The following is a 19,515-nucleotide window of genomic DNA, read 5'->3' on the forward strand; positions in this document are numbered from 1 at the left end:
GGCAACATACTGTGGCATGGCCCCGCTCCCCCAATGGCAAGTGAGTGTGTTATTTGGCTCTTTTGCTTTGAGGTTGGTTTTTAGGAGACCATCATCTTGAGGGCTAGGGAGAGTGGAGATGACCTGTATGGTAAGACAAGCCTTGACTTTGGGGTCAGGAGACGTAAGTTGAAGTTTCGTCTCTGGTGTTTACTGGTTGAATGTCCTTGTCATACATCATCTCTGACATTTAGCTGCCTCCTCTGGAAGATGGAAACAGTAAACTCAGCTTACCTCACAGGGCTGTGGTGGGGATCAAATGGAATAGATAATGCCAAAATGTAAGGTGTGGAGGCAGCAGGAATGTGATTATGGTACCAGAGTGCTCAATAGCATGTTCCGTAGTTGAGTATAGCGTAGATTGACTCCAGGAGGATCAGCAATTCTGGTGTGGTTCTAAGAGTGGACGTGGATGCCTTCTAGGTGTGGTCTCAGAAATCCAAAGTCAGAGCGAAACTCAGGTCTTTGAAACTCCAGTTTTTATTTGAGTAGAAGTTTGAGGTAAGTCACTGCTCTGAAATTAATGTGAATTTAAAGAAACTTACTGAGGAATTCCTTTGTTCCACAAGTTTCCAGCGTGGATGAGGTTAAGTTTTCCCCACATTCAGTATGTAATAGGATTTTTTTTCCTCTTTTTACTCTTTTCCTTGCTTAAAAAACAAATAGTAAAGCACTATTTTAATCTAGAGGCTTGTCATATATTGAGAGCATTTTCTCAAGTGAAGTAGCATTAACATAATAAAAATCCTTGGTGATGACACGCTGTTTTGCTTATTCTTGCAGGGTAAGGGCAGCATGAATGATCCCTGAATGCATCTTTGGGCAGACTTAGCCATTCGTTTTTGATTAGAAGAAAGAAGACGGTTGTCCACTTGAAAGGTGAGTAAAGATTTCTATGCAACTTTTTATTATAAAATTTTTCAAATATGTTAAAGAGTTAAAAGAATGTGTAGCGAATCCTGTGCATCCACTACTTACATTTAATAGTTGTTGGCATTTTGCCACCGGGTGTGTGTGTGTGTGTGTGTGTGTGTAGGTTTGTATATTTTTCTGTTGAAACATGTGCAAATTAGTTGCAGACATCATGATATTTTATCCTAAATTCTTGGGGATGTAGCTCCTAAAAATAAGGATATTCTTCCCCAAGAGGCATTTTAGAACATTCATAAACTATGTGATATAGAATCATTTAATTAAATGCAGTTATAATTTACTACTAAAGGTGTAATTTTGAATTTCTGCCCCCTTCAAAACTGATATGAAGTCAGATTTTAAAAAACATCTTTAAGCAGTGGTTTATTTAATGGACAGACATGCAGTACGAATTTGTTTGATTTGAGAAACATCTGAATATAAAAGATTGGAATTTGTACCATGGGCCCTGTATAAGAGAGGATTACTATGCTTTCTTCATTCTATACAATCTGTCCATCTGCCCCACTGTGGCTGATGTTTATTGTTAGGTCAGTAGATCAGAATTACGACCCTTGCCTTCTTCCTGAACAGCGTTCACAAATAGACTAGTCTCTGTGATCTAATGTGATCAAAGGTCTTAATTGATTTTTTAAACCTGAATTTATTATGAGAATGTGTAAAGAATATGAGTGGTAAAGTCAAATCGAGATTACTATATTAAAATCAACATTCAAAATGATGCTCAGCCCATAATTTGACTACCTGATTAGAAACTTTACATAAAATCTTAAAGATGTGTTCAGATACGATTGTAATTGTAGATTATTATACATTATGGCCAATTATACAGTCAGTTAGTACAACTCAGTTCTTGAAGGGTGGTTGCCAACTGTTCTACGTTCTAATCTCAGTTACATTTTATTTGTGGTATCTTCCTCAAGTGGTCCTTGAGTAACTAAGCATTTTTTCATAGATGTTTATAAACTAGACTTGCCCATTTAGAGTATTTTTTAAAAAGAAGTCTATTAAAGTGAGCCATTTAGGGCAGTAGAAGCTTCTTATATTCTTGTTTCTGATTTAGAACAAAAATTTCGTGATAGTAGTAAAGTTTCTTCAAAAGATACTGACATTCTGAAGGAGCTGTGGCTGGAATTATAGGATGTCAGAGTGATCTAGTTTGTTTTTTTGCACTTTGACCTCTGTCTGCTTATACTTTGAAAAGATGAGGAGTGAGTGGGCTTCCAGTGAGGCAAAAGCTTGAAGGACGGTCGAAGGGAAAGCTTATGGGGCTCTGCATGGGACCTTCAACTGGCTCTCTGGCCCTGGAACACTTACACATGGGGTAATGATTTTCTATTGAAAAAGAACATACATACAAAAAATATACATGTTAAGTATACAGCTAGCTCAGTATGATTTTCCAAACAGCTCACCCATGTAACCAACACCCAGACCAAGAAACAGAACATGACCACACAGCCTCATCTCATGTCTCCTTCTAGACACTAGACACTACCCTGCTCCGTGGGTAACTACTGTGTTGACTTCTAGGAGCATAAATGCATTTTGCTTCTGTGTGTGTGTGTATGTTTGTGTGTATAATATATAATGCAAATTATACTCCTTTGTGTCTGGTTTTTCTCATTCAACAGTGTAATAGAGAGATTTCTCCATATCGTTGCATATAGTTAGAGATTGTTCATTTTCATTGATATTGAACATACCATCGCATGAGAATACAATAGTTTATTCATTCTATTAGATGCAGGTAATTTTTTTTGTGTTCACCCACCCAGAGGACCTTCCGGCAGAAATGAAGATTAAACAAAGTTTTATCCTCATTGTGGTTACAGTGGAGGTAGCTCCGGGTTGTCCAACCTCTGCCCAGCTTCTGCTGTGAAATGAAGGAGGAATCCAGGCAGCAGAGAGAAGATTGAGACACAGTTGGGAGATGTGTGTGTGGTTTTTCAGTCCTGTAATGATTTCTGCTGCTTTTCCTGTGACTCACCTGCTGGCACATATTTTCTCCATTCTCTTCTTTGCCATTATTACCCCTTCATAACCCCTTCAAGGAGACCATGCGGAATATATCAAACGATAGGCAATCAGTGAATATTTAAAGTTCTTTAGGTGTGGACATTCGGTGTTAGATGAAGGGCAAAGAATTGACAATTACAGGCTTGCTCTTGAGCAGCCTGTGTTGTGCTTATGGATTCACAGGTGTGGATGTGGGCTATAGCCTTGGAAACCAGTTGTACTGTAGAATTCAGGAAGTAAAGTCAAAGACTTGCATGGGCCAGGCTTGTAACATGATGAATATTAGCTGAGAGTTGCTCAGTAAGGAGTGATGGGCACTGTGGGGATGAGTATATATGCCCTGCCCAGTTTTTGATCCAACAAAACATTTCTGGCTGAATTTAGCAAGTTCATCAATTTCCAACCTTTAGGGAATAGAGTGTTCATTGTAAGAAAGTGGTTTCCCTGGGATTTGGATGATTTTATGTTTGTTTGTTTTTTTTTAATGGAGGTTTTTATGGATTATTGATGTTTTCATAAATAAAGTTTGATTCAAACACAATCATGCTTATTTGTTTATATATTGTCTATGCTTTTGTGTTATAACAGCAGAGTTGTTTACTTGTGAAAGAAACTAGGGTTGAGTAGTGACCATATGTAACCACATGACCCATTATACTTAAAATATTTATCATTTGGCCCTTTACAAAAAACTTTGCCAACTCCTGCTCTACTTCATAAAAGCAAGGACATAGTAATAGTAACCTCTATAGTCATGAAGTAGTCTGAGCCCATTAATTTTAGTGTTAATACCTTTATTCATTTATTCAACAATTATTTACAGAGTGCTTATTATATGTCAGGCATATAGAATGGTGATAGGCAGATATGGTTCTTTCCCTAGAGGAATTTATAAGTGGCTCCTGTGAACTTGAAATTCCATTCTAGGATTGTGCTTTCTATGAATCAAAACAAAAGTGTAATATGGAAATAGAATTACCAAATTTTCAATTTTAAACTAATATATTGGCTATATTAATTGATTATATAGAATATGATTAACACTTATTCTATATAATCAATGGTTACCGTAGTTATAAGGAGTATGTAGAATGGCACACATAGAGATGACTTTGTGTTTAAAGGTCCTAATTGTTTACACGTGGTTAACACCAGATTGGAAGGTAGCATGTCTGGATAGGGCTGTGAGCTGTGAAGTGCTTACTAAAGCAAGCCAAGCAGACCCCCAATCTTAGGCTACTTTAATAATAAATAATAAACCTCAACAGAAAATACAGCACACAAGGTAATAAAATTTTGAATTGTAGTATAGCAAATGAATCTTTTGTTGGTATGCTTATCTGTTTGCTTACTTGAGGTCAGAAAAGTTTGTTTTCTCTTAATAAGAGGCTGTCGAGGGCATCATAATAAAAAGAACTGGTTTTTAATGTAATTTTAACTCAGCATTTTCGTATATGCTCATATATATTTTATGGGTGGACACTCAAACTGTATGAGTGACTGCCCCTTCTCCCTCCCTAGGTTGCCTTCTGACATAAAAAGGAAACGCAGTCACCTTAGCTCAGTAAACCATCATAAGCCAAAGTGGCTGCATTGCCTTCTTTCAGCCTGAGAGGTCTTTTAGGAAGTGAGACTGGACATCTGTCCGAGTGTTACAGTTACAGTTAGTTAGCCGTGTGTAATAATTTGAAGATGTGAAAATGCATGAAGTCCTGGTAATGTTTACACATTGTTTTAAGAGCCATCTGACATCAAATGGAATTCTGCTTGCCACGTTCTGAGGCAGTGATCTGGGTGACCAACATTGCTTTTCTCTGAAATCTAAGACTCAGATTTGGGTTTGTCTGAAGGAACTACAGAGAAGGAATGTCAACTGGTGCAATGAATAGTTTAATGACGTTTAATGAATGTGGTAAAAACACCATAATGTTTTTTGCTGTTGTTGTTGCCAAAATTAATAAAGTTAAGATTTAGTTCCTCTTTATGAGAAAGAAATGAGATATATCCATTCATACTTTCTGCTTCTTATGTTTAAAATGTTTTTTAAAAATTCAGTTCTGTTCTTCATTTTAGCAATTTTTTGTAGTGGTTTGTATTTATGAGTAAATGAAAAAATGAGAATTGAGAGGACAGGGAGAAAAATATCATAGTTTTTTTCCTTACAAAGCTGGAAACTTCAGGCTTAATTGCTTTGGTTAATAATAAAGTTTTCTGAAACAAATTTGATGATAGGGCAAATCACTTATCTGTGGCATTAGGAAAAAGTGGATCTTCTGTTCTACATAGTATGGAGTTCTTTTCTCAAGAACTCCAGCTTCAGGAGTGTTTGTCAAGGCTAGCTAATTAAAATTTACTTTCTCAGTCTCTCAAGTTGTATTTCAGAGGGGAAAGTACTGAAGTACAGATGAATATAGCTTGATAGAACAAAATATGTTCTAGAAAGAGTATTAGAATGATTCTGTTGGTTGCAAGCGACAGAAAACCCAATTTCAGACCATCTTAAGTGAAAAAGTGGCTTAGGTAATTGAAAGTCTAGAGACAGAGTTGATTTCAGGAAGGGCTTGATTGGGGATCCAAATGATGTCATGAGGACCCATCTTGGCTGAATGTTCTTGGCCTACAATCCTTCAGGCTCACATCATTATAGGGATCATCTATGATACTGCACAAACAACATTCTTGGTCTTTTGCCTAGCATTGGACCAGTCACTGTGGCCAGGACATTGGCCTGTGCTAATTGGAGTGCCCATCTCATGTTGCTTCACCCCTAGAGTCTGACGTCAGCACATCTTCAGTTGAAGATAAGCATTGATTGATGACAGTGGGGAATGGTTCCCTCCAGAAATATATTAGGGCAGTTACCTGGAAGGTCAGTGGGTGCTGAGAGAGAAACAACAACAACAACAACAACAATAATAATAACGAAAAATGTATCTTTATGGTTTGCAAAGCATTTTCAGGTATAGTCTCTTGTTTGACCTGAAAGAAGCATCAGGGAGGCAGAATAAAGAAGTGATTAAGAACATGGATCCTGGGGCCAGACTGCATGGATTCAATTAGTAGCCACATAAGATTTTGACAAATCATTTAACGTCTCTGCACCCCAGTTCCCTGAACTGTGCAAAGGGGATAAAGATATCTACCTTACAGGGTTCTGGAAGGATTAAATTACCGGATATTTATAGGGCACTTAGGGCCTGATGCATGCTGGTCTCTTTGTCCCTCGTTGTTAATCTGTAAACAGCTCTGCCAACAGAGCGCGTCCTCTTCATTTCACAGGCGAAGTTCAGAGTCACATGGCCTCTAAGGGTGGAGCCAACACAGTTGGGTCTCCTGACCTCTTCCCTGCCCCTACACTTGTGTTTCTATAATGATCGTGGGGCGTTTGGATTAATAATGAATTGAAGAAGCAGAGAAGAAAAAATTCCCACAAGGTAGGCCTGCTGTTTTGAAGTACCTGAGTGTATAGAGGCCAGCGTCACATCTCTTACTTGCAAGTGAATTTTTAGCTTCCCATATACAGAGTTCCCCCAGGCATATTTAGGCGACATTACTGTCCGGAATTCACACTGGCATTGTGCTACCCTGGTGGGCACATGCTTGGGACCATTAGCCATATCCAGATTGGCACTCACTTGGGAAATGTTTGCTGCTTATTTAATCAGGTCCAGCATTCTGGACTTTAGAGGAATCTAGGATTTTTGTGGTTGGGAGGTGGTTTGAACATATCAGCATGATGTGAGGATGTAGTTTCTGGCAGAGAGGCTTGGACCACCTAAGAATGCTGCTTCCAAGGCCTCAAACCAGTTCTGTCTAGAAATAGGCACAATTTTCCTCATTAAGTATTATTTTCCCACAATGTTAAGATTGTTCTATGGGGAAATTATTCAAATGACTTATTGAAGAAGGCTTGCCCTAGGGATTCAGACTTCAGTATGACCCAGACATCTAAGGAGGGTCTTGTTGCTTTCTGAAGACAAAGACAGTGATTTCTTTTACTTACTGTGGACTCAAGACACTGGAAGCTTAAAGTATCACTGTGGGTAATTTGTGATGCACCCCCAAAATATGCAGCTATGCACGAAAAGAAAAATTTAATAGAAGCCACAATTTTGGCTCTCCCTGTGGTGATTTTGAGGAAAAATGGTGCTATTCAGTATTCCCAGAGCTTGCTTCATCTCCAGACCCACCCACTTCACTGCATGAAACACTCTGCCCGGCAGCAGCGTGTCCTCCCCCACTGCCACTGTGCCTGGCATGTGGGAGGCGCTCAGATATTTCTTGAATGAAAAAACCAATCCGAACTGTGCCTTTGTCTTCATTTTCATTTTCTTTTGACAAGAAATTGTTTACCACATAGATGTCTTCAGGAATTTCAGCTCTGAGTCTTACATTATCTTCTGTGTCTGAACACACCACATTATATTGTTTCTTTAGATGAAGGTGATGGTGTTTTGAGTATTGATTCCAACACCTGGTTTTACAATGATATTTATATTCTGAATAACAACACCTAATCAGAGAATAAAGGAATTAGCTACAAATCCTGTAGAAGCGACCCTTGGTTTGCAAAATGCTTGTGGGAATCATAATAGGTTCTTAGATTTAATCCCACTTACTTTATTCTTAGCTCCTTGGGAGCTTTTTGCCTTCCCAAGTAGTCTAGGATTGAATATTAATAGTTTCTTAATTGTCTTTAACTTGACCCCTTTTTATAGCTGGAAAAACAGGGCCAATCTTATTTCCTGTAATGTCAGCAACAAAAGTAATAAATAACATTATCACTATGTGATAACCATTACCCTGAGTTCTTTTGTTGATTATCCTGTTTAATATTCTCAACAACTCTATGACCATTATTTTATGGATAATGAAACTGAGGCACAGCCCAGATGTGGCTGAGTGGCCACAGGCCTGCTCATAGCACTCATATACTGTACTATCAATTGGTGTGGGCCAGTGTCCTGGCCAGGGATTCAAACTGCCTCTATATTGGAGTCATCCTGAGGACCTTATAAAAGTACTCCATGTCCAGGTAAATGACCTCCTCATGCCTCCTCCTCTTGCATTCTTGTTTACTTGGTCTAGGGTTTCAGGTGAACGTACTGTGCATTTAGGACTGAGAACCTTTGGAGTTGAGCTGTGGTTCTTAAAATTGGTCCCTTGGAGCAGTGGTATCAGCATCACTTGGTAACTTGTTAGAAGCAGAAATTCTTCGGTCCCATCCAAACTTGCTGAACTGAATAAAACTCTGCAGGTGAGGTCTAGCAATCAGTGTTTTAATAAGCACCCCCACCCCCACCCCGACCCCCAGGTGATTCTTCTTTTTAATTGTAAAAAAATGCATAACATTAAATTTACCATCTTTGCCACTTTTGAGTTTCCAGTTAGGTGATGTTAAGTGTGTTCACACTGTTGTGAAACAGATCCCTAGAACTTTACATCATATACCTCTCCCTTCTCTCTTTACCCCCACCCCCTGGTAACCACCAGTCTCTTTTGTGCTTCTATGAATTCGACTACTTTAGAAACCTCGTGTAAGTGGAATTCCGGGTGCTTCTTATGTACACTTTTTTTGAGAACTGATGAACTCTGAAATTTGATTTGGCTCATCTCCTACTAGACTCCCACCCGCATCATCAGTATCAACCATATTGTAAATCTCAAACACACCTTGTGCATGGCACACTCTTTCTCTTCCTGCCTCTGCCACTTTGTTGTTCTCTGTCACTTTAATCAAGTTACTTAATTTCCCTGACGTGGTTCCCTCATCTGTATAAAGGGAGTAACCTAACTTTGCAGTGTGGTAAAAGTGAAATGAGTAGACACATATCAAAGTATTTTGCAAATTGTCAAGTAGTATACTAATGAAATACTAAGTGTGGACTCTCTTTTTTTTGTTTTAGTTTTTATTCAAGTTATATAAGCTTGATTTTTAAAGGGTTATATAGTTCCACAAGGCCTCTTGTCTCCTCTATGCTGTTTTTCCCTCTCCCCAATTTCTTATGTGGCGTTTGTCTTGTACTGTGTAAACCTGATTCGCAGCTATGCTATATAGTATAATTTGGTTAATTTTCCTTCATACAAATTTTGTTTTTTTGGATTTAATGATTGTCTTGTTTTTAAAATTTGTGCACTAATCACTAATTTAACTACAAACGGCATTTCATATAAATCTCCTCCCAATATTTTAAGACATTTAGGTATTTTATCAATTTTATCTTCTTGATAAAATCTCTACCTGGAGTCTTATGCTCTGTCCCAATCTAGACTACTTCCTCTGTGGGCCTGCTGTGCGCTGCATGTTGAGACGGACTCTTCCTTTAGCACCATTCTGGAGGATTTCTTTTATCTTATTTCTGTATTGGCTTCCCTGTTTTCTTCATTCCATATTTTATACTTTCTTAGTTTACTCCCTCATTTTAGCAGACCACATCTTCTGGAACCTTCCTAACAAATTACATGGGAAGTATGACTTTTGAATTATTTTATATCTGAGACTCTCACATTCACATATAATTTATAGTCTCCTTGGGTATAGAATTCCCGATTGGAAATCTCTGCACCTCAGAATAGTGAAGGCTGTGCTCCTTGCCTTCTGGCTTCTAGTGTTGATGGTGAGAAGCTAAGACCTTCTGATTTCCAGTCCTTTGTAGGTGACTGATTTTTTGTTATTTTTTCTCTTAGATTCTTCTCTTTATCTTGAGTGTTCTGAAATGCCATGATATTATTCCTTGGTAGGGAGGGTCTGTTTTCATTTATTTTGCTGAGATCTAAATGGTCACTTATAGGCTGGAAACTCATGTCCTTAATTTTTAGAAATTTTCTTTAAGTGTATCATCGTTGATTTTCCCCCTTCGTTTTCTGGTTTTGTTTTGTTTTTTCCTTCTGAAATTCCTATTAGATGTTTACTGACTTGTCCCATGACTGTCTTTTTTCCTGTTTTTCACCTCTGTTTTTAAGCTGTTAGAATATTTTCTTTACTTTCTAATCCTTCTGTTAAAATTCCATGTTTGTTATCATGTTTTTATTTTCTGACAGCTTAGGTTTTGGGTCTCTGAATGCTTCTATTTTATAGAATCTTGTTATTTCATAACAGTATTTTCTCAGCTCTCTGAGGAGGTTGATGATACTTTTTTTGAAGCTTTCTTTTTTCCTACATAATTTTTGTTGTTTTTTTTTCACTGTTACTTTCATGTTAGATTCTTTATGTGTCTCATGATCCTTGAATGTCTGTTCATGTTTAAGAGTGGGACTTCACAAATTGGAAGAAATGGCCCAAAGGCTCTGCTAAGTCAGTTGCCATCATCTATTTGATTTCCAGTTTTAAAAAGTTTAAAATTTTAATCTTTCCTATTATGTTTGTCCTTGTGGATTTATGCCATTAAAAAGCAGTGATTGTTGTTATGGTAGAGTTTTAGGCGGGAGAGGAACTAAATATGTGTGTTTATCCTCTGTCCAACTGGAAGTCAATATAGAAGTCTTAAAAAATAAATTCAGGGCAGGATTTGTAGCACTGGTTTTCGGTCAGACACATACCTGCTGTGGCAAGCCTTAGCTGGCATCCTTTTTTATTTTTAAGGCATGATATATATTTAGATTGTCTCATCAGAGAGCTTGGCTTTCGTGTTAACTCTGCAGCAGCTGCTTCTTTTTCTTCGTTTCAGATATAAAATACCAATAAATTTGTAAATAATTGGTCTTTGAGATAAAAATAAGAATCCTTAAAAAAGGATCCCTATTGATGTTTCTAAAAGGAATTTTCTGAGGGTAAGCGTATAATCCCTTAGATTAAAATGCAGCTGACACATTAAGCCTTCTTACATGAAAAACTGAATAATAGGCTTTAATGCCATTTGTCCTTGACCACCCGCAAAGGGCATTCTGCAGGCCAGAGAGATTGGACATAAATACAGCATAGGGAATAAGGCTGTATTTGTGATTTTGATCCCTTGTAAATGCTTCAACAAAGCATTCAAGCTCAGATTGTCAGAGAGCAGGTAAAAAACTATTATAAAAAAATAACCTTAATTCTGATAGCAGGTCTCTGCAAAAATTAAGCAGTTTTTAGGAGGGCAGTGTGGTACTTTTAATATAGGCCTACTGACCTTGGATCGTTTCATGGTGTGCTTCTTGTGGTGATAAATTCAGTTGCTTTCTGTCCTCTCTGAATGCTCTACATGTCCTCTGTCAAATATCCATGTTTTCTTCCTGCTTACTGGAGCACAGCCTCTCAGAGGAATGCCTTGGTCTTTGCCTGATAACTGAGATGATGGTTCTTGGCCTTGGTGGTGATTACATAACAGAAGTTCTCTTCAGAAGATTTGTAGCTCTGTGCATTAGCAGCTCTTCGATAGCTGTAACTTCACCACTTGGGAAAGGAAAGGAAGACCTCTTCACTTCCATGCTGATTGCTGTGGAAGCTTGCCAGAGGTGCTTCCTTTCGTGCAGGGCTGTGTGCAAAGCCGAGAAATTGCTTTCCACTTAAAAGCACTGGCCTGTTATCACTCTGTAAACCTTTGAGGAAATCAGATTCATAGGTTTCCTAAGTTTAGGAAGTCACATACTCTTATTAAGGCCACCGATGATCTAGGGGTAAATTTAGTTATTGTCTTGAGGTTGAATTAAAATTAATAGGAAGGACAAGACCGCAGAAAAGCCTGGTTGTTGAGTTTTCTTAAAAATGAATATAAATAAATTATGAATTCTCATAGGTTAGGAAGGGTTCCCTTTTGTTAAATTAGCAACCTCCTCTCTTTTCTATATTTCATGTTCTTTCTCTGTGCCTTCCAAGTCTGTCTCCATATGTACGGTAGTGAAGTGAAATGGTGGGGCTGTGTTTGTTACTTAGTAGACAGAGGCCAGAGTTTTTTGTGCTAAGTAACAGGAAACCGTGCAAATGATGACAGGTTAGCTGAGCAACGCCCAGTCTGGAGCTTCCTGAGTTTTGTCATCTTCGATGATTATCAGAGTGCTGCCTGGGCCACACTTCCACTTTTAAAGCTCTAGCCCAAGCATGAGCAGGATGTTTCCTTGGTTACCCTCAGCTTAACTGAAGTCACCTGAGTCTTTTGAAAGACTTTGCTAAATTCTGAGAGTCAGCAAAGGAAGGTAAACCTTCTTTTAAAATTGATTAATCAATTAATTAATTAATTAAAAGGAGACCTACAACTATCTGTTTCTGATCTTGCTAGAGCTACTTCGCTCCCAGGGTTTACAGCCTCAGCTCTGTGCAGTATTTAAAAATTACTGGATGAAGAGTCAAGGAAGAACCAGATATTTATAGTTTCCAAGTGATTTAGATTATATTGCCAGCAGGGCAATGATTATTTGAAATTCTGTTCTGTTGCCAACATCATGTTGGCATCAGTACAAGGTAATTATAATTTGTATTCTTTAACAAACTTCTATTGGCAGAAGTTTATCACATATCATAGATAATGGGTGATGGTATCAAAAATGTTCTCTAGGCTAATGAAGGGTTAAGTTTATGAGATAGATGACTTTGTGATTCAAAAAATGTATAATACAGAGTGTAGCTTTGTCATTTGTAATTTGAGACTGTCATGAATAGGCCCCTCATCTAGTTGAGCATTTTAACTACCCAATTTCTCCATGGAAAAACTGCTCTTCACATAGCGTGTGAATGAAATATTCTATCCATTGTGGGACTCCCCATGTTCTTGGAGGGGGATGAGAAGAAAGGGTGGCATTTATGGAATTTGGCTATTCCGCATAAAGGGGTATGTTCCTCTAGCTGCAGCTGTGGTGTCTGCTGGGAAGACAGTGAGGACAAGGGTGACTCTTAAGAGACTCTAAGATGAGTCTATAGTATGTGGTGAGGGGTTTCAGAGGTTGCTGGCTTTTCATGTGAGACCCCAGTGTCTGATGCCTTTTGTGGAGACTATAGTTATATCGTCGTTTGAGAAATTTACTCTTGGGTCCGTAATGAAGATGAACTGGCCATCTTTCTGTCTAAAGAAGTTGGGTGTCACCTATAGGGTGAGCTGCTTTAGCATATCCATCACCCACCTCCTTGTGGGGCATGTCAGAAGCTGGGGCTGAGAGAGAGTGTTAGATGGTTGAGGGGGCTGCCATCTCCCACTTGGCTTTGGTTAGGAAGGCGTCTGGGGGTCCCACTCTCTAACATGGCAAGTGTGATACAGGAAGGAAAGGAAGAGACGAGACTTGATGACTTTAAGGGTGGTGCTCTAGCGGAGACTGTTTAAACAAGATGTGGAATGCGGCTGGGATCCTAGGAGCAAAATAGCTCTGGGAAGATCAGAAGCATGTATTTTCTTAGATGAATGGTTATACTTCTCTGCTTTATGTGTTTTCCTTTGATTTCCTGTAGGACTAGAATAGCCCTTCAGAAGGTATTGGAAATGTTTTTGCCCATGCTTGGGCCATAGCTTTCAAGGTCAAATGTGTGCCCTGGAACACCCCCTCCCCACACCCCCCCAGCCCAGCCTGGTGCTGTCAGCAGCAATGCTAATTGGGGAGGGAGCTCTCAGGAAAGCTAATCTGGGTGCTAGGTCTTCTGGAGGGTTCTCTTCTTAGTGTTAAAAACTGTGGTCTCTGTTCTGTTTTAATAGTGGAGACCGGTCCTATAGTTTATTTCACTACTATATATGTTAAAGAGAAAAGGAGAATAAGGAAGGTATAGGACAAGAGATTGTAGAGAAAGTAAAAGTTAAAAGGAAAACGAAAAGGATCTCTTTTTAACTGTCAACATTTATAATTTATATTTGGTTTAAAAATAAACTAGGCATCTTTGAGGTACTGTGTTTCTTATTAATTTTTGCAAGGTCATAGAGTCATAATTTTAGCAATGGAACCAGTTCTTCAAGTACTTTTTTTTTTTTTTTTTGCAAAAACCCACTGTGAAAAACAAATGACTGATATTGCTCTGATGGAGGATGCCTCTTGTGACGCGCCCCCCCGCCCCCGCCATCATGTATGAAGACACCTTTAGAATGCTGCAGAGCACACTTGAATCAGGTGTATTCTAGAATTCTGTCATTTTCTGGACAAGGAATTGTGAATTTTTTCCCTTTTGTTTTGGCAAATGAGACTGTTGGGGTACGAGCAGTGGGTAGGTCTTACCTTTTTTACTGCCCTCTGCATGGACTTTGATATTTCAATTATTTGGGAAGTCCTGCATAATGTAATATGCTAGTATCCTTGGTTATAAATCTAATCCCATAGTGTTAGTTTCAGGAGCTGCTTTTTTGCCTAGAAGAAGGGATATGAGCCTTGGAAGAGGTGGCCTTCACCAGCAAACTGGACTTGCAGAAGACAGCGTGGTCCTCTGGCCAAGGAATGCCCATTGCAGCTCTGTTTCTAGTTAAAGAGAAGGCTGGCTGGGCCTGTGGTCACAACTGTACAAAATGTGTGGTGGCTTATTTTCTCTCATTTTCCTGTGTGGCCATTCAGTTGCTGGGAGAACTTTCTTTGGTAACATGGTGTGTAGGAGCCCAATTTTTGAATCAGGCAAGACAGATCTGGGGTAAATCCTAGCTTCTTGACTGTGACCATGAGAAAATTACTTAATCTTCTAAACCTTAGTTTTCTCATCTGTAAAATGGGGATGTTGTTTGCTTCAGAGTTTTAAGGATTAAAGGAAATTTAGCATATATTTGTGTATATATATGTAAGTTTTATATTTATGTTAATATGTAGATTTTTATATTTGTTAAATACAGAGCAGATGTTATTATCATACTATTATATATTATTATGCTATAATTATACTCAAGCACTGTGATATGCTGGGCACTGTTTGGTGCCCCTTTCTGCTTGCTAACTTCCCAGATGCAACAGCGCTTACTGTAGGGAAGTGGAAAAATTTGCCAGGCTTTGTTTGAATGGCATCCAGCTTCTAATTTGCTTTCTTTAGTTCTCATTCTTCTAACTCTTAAGCCTTTGTCTTTTGTTAATGTTCCCAACGTTCTCTTAAGGTCTTAAATATTAGAACAGACATGAAATTTCTGGAAGGCCAAGAATGTGGGCTGCCTAAGCACTGGCAAAGTGGCCTCATAAAGATGGGTTTCTTAATCTTTTTACCTTTTTAAGTTTACTTTTTTCCTCCAAGGAAATTAGGGAGAGAGGATTTGTTCATAAAGCAAACTGAATTTATTAGGCAATCAGTCATTAATGTTTTGTACTTTTTGTCAGTAATTTGATCAGAGCCTTGTCAGCAAGAGATAACTGGTATTTGCAGTTGGACTTGATAAAATTTTTGCCAGAGGCAAAGACTATTTTGGCAGTTAGATTGTCCAGAAGGTTTCTGGGCAGAAACTGTTTCTTTTACACTTTTCTGAAATAGCATGGAATCCAAGGGCCCACAATACAGTCTTATTATTAGAATCTTAATTGGGAACTATAGATATAGAACAGTAGCATGTGGACCTCAAGTCTCTGTCATTTCATTCATTGGGTCTTTATTTGCACTTTTTAAAAGAATTTCATGTGTGATGCCTTGGCACTAGCTATACTTATGAGAGTCCAATTATGTTGATTTTCTTCAGGATTATTTAAAAAATATGTTCACAATAGTTCAAGTCTACATGGAATGCCCCTTTCTTTTGAATCATTAACATTGTAAAGATTAACCTGAGGCTTAATAACAGGTTTACTAGAAGAGTTTCTGTTATGCTCAGTAATTCTATATAGTCAAGCTCTAGTCCTTTACTACCTTTGCTATTGAGGGGCCAAGATTATGCGATGTTTGTTGTGTGACTTTTTCTGCAAGTTGAGGAAGTCTGGTTTAAAAAATAAAGACTACCAAAACAATATCTTCCATTGTTCCTGAATTTCCTTGAAAAAGTTTTCCATTAGTTTTCATGGCATCATTCCCCCGGAGGGCCCACAGTCTGCAGTGCTTTGCCGGCGTAAAATTGTTTTAAGAAGTGTAACCATAAATTCCTAGAAGTCAGCAGAAGACCTTGAAAAAGAACCATGGTGAAGATTAGCCGTTCTCGCTGCAGTTGTGGCACCCGGGTGCGGTTGCCACCTTTGGGCCTTGTCACAGGCTCCTCCCTCACCAGCCTCCTATGGTGAGAAATCACTTGAAGATGGGAGGTTAAGCTGTCTGACCAGATTGCATAACAGTGGCTTAATCAGCATTTACCCTGGATCCATTTGACTCCAAAGTGCTCAATTTTAACTACCATCTCCTGTTGCGACCTAGCTAGAAAAAACCTACCGACTCCAAAATTGGTGCTTTTTCTGCTATGCCATGTCATCCCCATTTCCTGGCATCCTTACTGTTCATCCCTTCCAAAAAACCAAACTTCCTGTCCACACTATTTTACGTCTATAGGCGCCCCAGACAGCGCTTACAGCTCTCACTTCTTTTGGACAGAGAAATACAACCTCAGTGCATCCTAGATTGTTTTCTCTTATTTATGTAGGAGAAAAGTCATCACAGGAATGTAAATATAAGTTTGTGTGTGCTATTATTTTTTAAACCAAACTTTACTTTTAGTAAAGATTTAGGAAGATGGAGCTAGGAATTATGAATTAGATGGAAGTTATCAGAATTCTGATGGTGTAGGCTTGGAGACAGTGAAGGAGGGAATTCAGACAGCTAGAGGCATTGGACAGTAGATGACAAGGATCCTCATGGCTCCCTCTGGGCTCAAAAATAATTTTGTTCCGTTCTTTCATGTATTTGTTCCTTCCTTCATTCCTTTCTTCATTTGAGTAGTCAAGCATTCACCAAGCATTGTTGAGTGGCTATTGTTTTCGAGCTCTTTTTGGTGCTTTGTAATAACAAAAAGTGTGGGGAAATTTTATCTGCCTCCTTTTAATGGGAGGAAAGGAAATTAGGAAGAAATAGAAATGTGTGTATTTAGTTGTTACTCATAGACACAGACAACAGTTTTGAAGTTACCAGAGGGGAAGAGGGAAGAGGGGATGTAGAAAAGGGTAAAGGGGGTCAAGTACATGGTGACAGAAGGAAATTTAACTTTGGGTGGTGAACACACAATGCAATATACATATGATGTATTATTGACTTATACACTTGAAACCTGTATAATTTTGATAACTGTTGTCACTCCAGTAAATTTAATAAAAAAAGAAATTCTAGGATTGGTATGAATAGCACATGACCATTCCCAGGTTGGTTTAGATTGTCCACTAGTTCAAGCACTTTCTAGCTAAGAGTAATTTAATGTTTCTATTACTGAGAGTCACTCTAACAAATTCTAATAAAAAATTGTTCTCAAGCCTTAAAAAAACTATTGCTCTTATAGTACCAGATGCTTTTGCTCATAAACATAGGATGTTTGATATATTTTAGAAACGGTCAAAAGTGTATAAAAAATTGTGAGATTCCTTTCCACCAGCCTTTTTGCCCTAGTGAACTAGACAAATGTTCCCATACCCCTTCCCCTCCCTGAAAGGTGGCAGTGTGAATAAAATGGAGAGGCATAACATTTCATTATTTCCTGAAAACAAACATTTAAATACAAAATATAGTGATGAGATTAGAGATACAGTAGTTAGTATATTTAATATTTCCACAAAGTCTAAAATCCAAGGAATGTTTGATTAAAGTGGGAAAGAATCCTTTCTCCCTCTTTTTTTTCTTTGTGGAAAAAGGAAAATTAGAAACATTTGAATTGTGTGCGTGTGTTTTTTTAAAGTCCACTTTATGATGTATCTAAAACAAGAATCTCAAACTCAAATGCCTGTTGGGGCCAAGCAGATAACATAAATTGGTGAAGTGAGTTGGATATTAAATAATGGCAGAGGCTGTGCGCTGCTTTAACAGAAGCAAATGCTGTTGGAACCTGCTCTGTATTGCCAGATGGTAGCCCATCTGGGCGTTGGGGCGGGGGGACGGGTTGGGGGAAGAGGCCAGATCTTCCAATTTTCGTAGAAATCCAGAGTTTTACGTAACCGAATGGAAAGCTTAAATAGCCCTAGAGCCATGTGGGTCAAACAAGTCAAACAAAACCTGCCCTGTGGTTTGCATTTGACTTATAGATCACTACTTTGAAAACTTTTGGTTTTGTACTACTAGAATATATTATATATTACTCAGAGTGGTCACAAAATAATTACATTGGTGTTTTACACTTAAAAATAAAAATTTCAAACATTAATTATAAAATATCTAGTTGACTTTGAATTGAAATGTTTCCATTTGTTAATGAGTTTAGTTATAAATGCATAACATGGTGCCTTGCACATAGTAGGCCGTTTCTAAAGATTCGTTAAACTGAACTGAACGCTAAGGAGTTTAATAATCCATAGCCTGCCAATTTACAAGGGTCAGGAGAGAAATTTGAGAGCAGAAGAAGCTGTCAACAGAACAAAACAAAGAAAATCAATGTTTTCTGGTTGTAGTGCCCTCCACTGTGTCAAGCATAAAGAGAAAGCATCTGTTTTCAAAAATGAAAAAGCTACATAAAGGTTGAGGTAAAAAAAAAAAAAAAAAAAGAGGAGGGCAAACTCATTGAATACCACCTTTGCAATGTGAATCCTTGCTCAGTCTCATTTTCTAAGCTATCACTTTTCTGGTTTGGCTTCCTTTGATGTTTTATTTTTGTCATCCTGTAGCACTTTTGAAAGCCAAAGGTTGTCAGAATTTTCCCACCCTGTCCATGTGTTCTTGGTTGCAAATAAGAACTTAAGCAGAAAAAGCATTTGTTGAAAGAATATCCAGCAGTTATGAAAGGAAGCTAGGTTGCCAGAACCACAGCAAAAACCATATTACAGAGACTATGAGCCACCACTGTGGTGTGGACAACCCAGTGAAGACACCCCTGCTGGCTCCAGCTAGGCCCTGGGTGTAGAGTTACCTGCATGCTACTCAGCTGCATTCTCCTCTGTCCCTGTCTCTCTCTATCACTTACTCCAGTTCAGTCTTGGGTGGGAGCATCTGATTGTCCAAGCCTTGGCGACACATGCACACACTGAGTGCCCGGGCTGGGGGAAACAATGGCCTTTCTTTTCAGTGTCTCTGATGGGGTGGGGGTGGGGGCGCCCCTCCTACCCAGGACTCATGCATCAAGGAGGATACCCTGACATTGGAGACACAGATGCACCAATATGTGTTAACTTTTAACTCATATCCCAGAAGATGGAGGCACTGAAGCTGACTAGAGGCAAAGGAGTCAGATGTTATGTCATTCCTAGGACTTGGTACCTTGTATCTCAGTGGAGGATTCAGAGAGGTTAAGTGACTTGCCTGGGCCATTTAATGGTAGATGAGATTTTTAACCCATTTGTATCTGACTCTCAAACTTATGCTCTTTACTACTTCTTATCCAAATGCATCTTTCATGTAACATAAATGGCAGCATTTAAGAATTCTTTCCTGGGTGGCTCCATAGTGTAGTGGATAGCACGTCTGCTTTACACAGAGAAGGTCCTGGGTTCGTGCCCCAAGTGGACTCATGGACCATACCCCGAGTGTGCTGGGGGCCCCGGCCCTGGGGTGCCTGGCCGGGAGTATGCCCCAATCTTTCGGGGGGAGATGCCCCGCCTTTAGAGATTCAGTTCTTAAGG

The 19,515-nt window shown here is 38.8% G+C and overlaps 1 protein-coding gene across 3 annotated transcripts in view; it reads left to right on the top strand.

Annotated features, from left to right (window-relative positions):
- Nucleotides 1-19,515, top strand: part of SGMS1 (sphingomyelin synthase 1) — a 256,609-nt gene that overhangs the window by 30,530 nt on the left and 206,564 nt on the right. For all 3 annotated transcript variants that reach the window (XM_039871804.1, XM_039871805.1, XM_039871806.1), the window contains exon 2: nt 823-918. The gene's annotated coding sequence lies outside the window, so the exon portion shown is untranslated. The remainder of the gene's footprint in view (nt 1-822; nt 919-19,515) is intronic.

The sequence above is a fragment of the Pteropus medius genome, unplaced genomic scaffold, assembly GCF_902729225.1.
Source record: "Pteropus medius unplaced genomic scaffold, Ma_sr-lr_union100, whole genome shotgun sequence".
NCBI lineage: Eukaryota > Metazoa > Chordata > Mammalia > Chiroptera > Pteropodidae > Pteropus > Pteropus medius.